The sequence below is a fragment of the Rhinatrema bivittatum genome, chromosome 2 (genome assembly GCF_901001135.1).
Source record: "Rhinatrema bivittatum chromosome 2, aRhiBiv1.1, whole genome shotgun sequence".
NCBI lineage: Eukaryota > Metazoa > Chordata > Amphibia > Gymnophiona > Rhinatrematidae > Rhinatrema > Rhinatrema bivittatum.
This window is the reverse complement of record NC_042616.1, coordinates 50,314,125-50,318,848: the sequence shown is the minus strand read 5'-3', so window position 1 is coordinate 50,318,848 and position 4,724 is coordinate 50,314,125. Positions and strand designations below refer to the sequence as shown.

The 4,724-nt window shown below is 37.3% G+C and overlaps 1 long non-coding RNA gene across 1 annotated transcript; it reads right to left on the bottom strand.

The window, feature by feature from the left end:
- Window positions 1-243: 243 nt before the first annotated feature.
- LOC115086018 lies at window positions 244-1,502 on the bottom strand. Its single transcript, XR_003855009.1, has 4 exons — window positions 1,380-1,502; window positions 1,163-1,275; window positions 886-1,014; window positions 244-646 (listed from the first exon to the last, which is right to left on the bottom strand). It is a non-coding gene; the product is annotated as an uncharacterized LOC115086018 (long non-coding RNA).
- Window positions 1,503-4,724: the final 3,222 nt, after the last annotated feature.

Genomic DNA, 4,724 nt, shown 5'->3' with positions numbered 1-4,724 from the left:
TATGTATACGTGTATTTATATATATATAAATTACCCCCAAGATGGAGAATGGAAAAAAGCACTTCAATTTATGTCATAATAAACACCATACATCAAGAAACATTTGATTATATGTTAAAACATTTTTATTTCAATTATAAATTTTGTAAAAACATTTTCATATCCAATGTCAATCACAAATTTTTAATATAATCCAATTAATCCTTTATGTAAAACAATAGTTTAACATATACTGAATCAGATGTGCAAAGCTGCATATATCACTGTTCACAGCCCTCACCACTATACTGTTACTAAACTCAAGCTAACCCTCAATAATTGTATATCTCCTTTTAAACCATACAATATTAATCACTGTTGATAAACATCATTAGCTAAATAGACTTCTTCATTAATCATCATATCCCCATGATAATATTATTATCAACATTCAACATTCATTTGGAAATACAATGAAACATTGTATCCCCCTTTTATAATTCATAAATTATCATGTGAATATTTAAGATGTAACAAGTGGTTCAATTCCCACCTATGGTGTTCCCGATTATGTTAAATCCTTTCCCAACAAGGCTTCATGGCTTCTTCAGGGGAACTTTTCAAAAGGAACAATCAACAGCGAGTAAATCACCCCAAACGATTGATTCTAATAATAAATGAAAAAAATCAAAAAACTTTTAATGTATCATTTTCTCTCCATTATCAATGTTTTCACTCAGAACTTCACTAACCATCTCTATGACTCTATTATTCCCCTTTTTGAATACATATAGGAATATCTCATTTATGTAAAAAGATCTTATGCTTGCTGTTTTAATCATTATAAATACTATCAAATATCTCAAGATAAAAATGATCAGTTATAAAAAAAGTTTGCATATTTACCTGAACTCTCTCCCACCTTATCATCAAGGAGCGAGTCAGAAAAGTCATCGGGTTCAATGTTGCCTCCTGGCTAAATCCTTCAGCTTCAATTGTAAACACAATGCACGTTTCCCAAAACCATGTGTTCACCTAAAATATTTATATACAAAAGATCTCATCATCCCACTATACCCAACCACCTTCACTGCTGCTATTTTAATTGCCATTTATCTTGGCTCACAAACAACACTTTATTGCAGCTGATGACTAATTAAACTTTTCCCACATAACTACTTACTGACAAGACCAATCTCTTCGACTCTGTCGGACTACTTGTAAAATGCTCCTGATATTGCGAATGCTCTCCAATAGAGCTATGAATCACACATGAACGATGAGTTTGAAGATGACCTGTAAAAATATTATACCATAAACCTAAGACACATGATACTTACTCCTAACTCCCAATAAAAAAAAAACCCAATCTTTAATACATCCAGTGAACATCCTCATACCTCAGAACTGGACAAAAAATGTTCCGAATAATTGAAGAGTAACAAGGCTTAAAGTTTCCATCTGATGCTCTTTCCATCAGCCATCCTGGTCAGCCGCCAGAATGCTTACTCTTTTAATATGCTCTATAACAAACCAAAAAAACATCCATCACCAGCTTATATCAACATTCAATAAAGAAAAAGAACAAACTGGCTACTGACTCTCACTTGTCCTCTGTTGTCCCAGGACTTCCGTCTTATGAAGATTAAAACACTTACTCCAAGCGCGTTTCTTTCAGCGTTCACCGGTTTAAAAAATGTTTCTACAATGAGGCTCTCTCCCTGAAACCATCCGAATTTAAATAGATCCTATTACCTCTCCAACATCCAATCAAATGTTGTCTCCCGTTGAACACCCAATCAAACACTACCTGAATTCATCTCCGTAATAAACCACTCCCTCATCACTCCCCCTCCGTATCTGCAATGCTCAGGCTGCTTACTAACCCTCACAAAAACCTTTACTGTTGAATGAAACTTTTATGGCGGCTATCTCAAAATCACCACACTTGTGCCGTTTACTCCTCACTACTCATTGCCTGGTCCGAACTAGCAACGCTGATTCACATGAATGCTTCCCACTCGATCATTGTATGTAGACCATTAGGGATTAATGTCTGCCAAAAATAAACGAATCTCTGTTCAGTTTGCCGTAGGCTCTGAGAAATTGATCATCCCCTTTGGTTTTGCAACTGCTGAATGACACAAAATCTTAGTTGGTCAACTGTGTGTCCTACTGTCCTTGATCCTGCCAATGTTTAACCAATGGGGAATCTACCTTTCCAGTTTGTTTACAGCTCCTATGCTGTATTATCCGGGTCCGTAAAGGTAGCTTAGTGTGACCTATATATAGTTTAGAGCAGGGACAGACTATGACATAGATAACCCTAGGTGTGCTGCAGTCAAAGTGCCCCTTTAAAATCTGTTTACAGGGCAATGTCGGATGTTGAAATATCTGTGTGACAAACACATGTCTACAAACAGAACAACCATTGCATGTGTACTGTCCGTTCATGCCCTCAACCAAGCTTTCCCGCAAATCAGAATGTACCAGCAGGTTTCGTAGATTCCCACCCCTGTTACGTGCAAAAAGGGGTCTATTTTATAAAGACTCGTGCAAGGTCAGCACATGCCTTGAAGAAAAAGGGAGCACACACGCTGCTTGATCAAAACATTCTTGTTGTATGGTGTTTATTATGATATAACTTGAAGTGGTTTTTTCCATTCTCCATCTTGGGGGTAATTTAGATATATATTAAGTTCTGGAATTTGTTGCCAGAGGATGTGGTTAGTGCAGTTAGTGTAGCTGGGTTCAAAAAAGGTTTGGATAAGTTCTTGGAGGAGAAGTCCTAATAGCAGTTAATTGCTATTAATCACGTTTACTTAGGGAATAGCCACTGCTATTAATTGCATCAGTAGCATGGGATCTTCTTGGTGTTTGGGTAATTGCCAGGTTCTTGTGACCTGATTTGTCCTCTGTTGGAAACAGGATGCTGGGCTTGATGGACCCTTGGTCTGACCCAGCATGGCAATTTCTTATGTTCTTATACGTATATATATATATATATTTACCCTCATTTAGTATTATTATAGTGTTGATATTCTCTATTATGGGGGAGTGCCAGTATTTATACTATACTTATAGATATATATATATATATATACACACACACACACACACAGACACAAACACACATATACACACAGACATCTAAGCATAAAAGAAGAGTGGGATCTAGAGGTGATTGTATCTGCTGATGTTAAAGTGGCCAAACAGGTGGATGAATCGATGTTAAAAGCCAGAAAGATGCTTAGGTGCATAGAGGAATGGTCAGCAGATACAGGGAGGTAATATTGCCCCTCTATAGGTCCCTGGTGAGACCTCACTTGGAATACTGTGTACAATTCTGGAGATCCCCCACCTTCAAAAGGATATAAAACAGGATGGAGTCGTTCCAGAGGGTGGCTACTAAAATGGTCGGTGGTCTTCATTCTAAAGAAGATGGGATAAGTTTAAAAATGTAAACATGTATACCCTGGAGCAGTGGTTCCCAAAGCTATCCTGGGGGACCCCAGCCAGTCAGGATTTTGAGGATATCCCCAATGAACATGCATGAGATAGAGCTGCATGCATTAGAGGCATATAATTGCATGTATGCTGCATAAAAGCCATCTTATGGTGAACAAAATTCTGAAATTAGAAAGGCAATTGCAAAGTGACAAATAAATATTTAGTAAACAGACAGAAGCTAACAAGACACAGCATTTAGCTACACAGGTGAAGCTAAATACTCTCCTTCACCAAAGAACTAAAAAAAGTCTCTTAAATTATAAACAGCTTTGATAGGATGGACTAGATATTTTAGTTTGCTTCTTTGAAATATCAGGGGTTTGAGGGACATTTTATGCAATCTCTTAATATTTTGTATAAAAATCCTTGTGGGAGAATTTTGGATAATGGGAATACATCTGCTGAATTTACTCTGCACAGAGGAACTGGACAAGAATGTGCATTGTCTCCATTTGCTTTATCTCTAGATCCTCTCCTACAGCAAACTGTCCGTAACACTCAAATACAGGGGATACAAATTGGTTCCCACCAATTTAAACTTTCAGCCTTGGCAAATGACTTTTTGATACACATCTTGGAACCCACTTCTTCTCTGAAGGAACTAATTGGGGAATTTCAACGTTATGGAGATTTGGCGGGATTCAGGTTGAACCTCGATAAGTCTGAAGGTCTTCCAGTTGGAAGCTGGCATTCACAGAACTAGGAAGGAGAGTTTCCCTTGAAATGGGTGGATGGGATGGTTAGAAATCTGGGAATATTTTTGTCAAGGGATTTAACATTGTTACACGATCTCAATGGTAAATGGCTACTTATTACTACTAAAACAATTTTGAGAGCATAGACACCTTTGAATCTTTGGTTCTTTATTTAAGGAGAAATATGGAGCTACCTATGGAGGGGAAAAAAATCTCATATCTCATTTGCCCAATTTATGAAACCTTGGGGAAAGGGGGGTTTAAGTATGCCTAACCTGAAATTTTAGTATATAGCAGCAAACCAGCCAGTCACCCTATAGGTGACTGGCTTCAAGGGACTAATTATTATCTATCCTTGCATTTTGAATCAGGGTTAGTAGTTCCCTTTTCCTTACCATTTGTTCTTCACATTCATTTACCCATACATCTGAAAAACCATTGTTTGCTTGTCCCCTTGTAAAGGACCTGGCATTGGTTAACTCGCAAATTATATTTAAATTTCAAAGTCTCCCCTTTTTTGGCCCTTGGAAGGTGACAGTT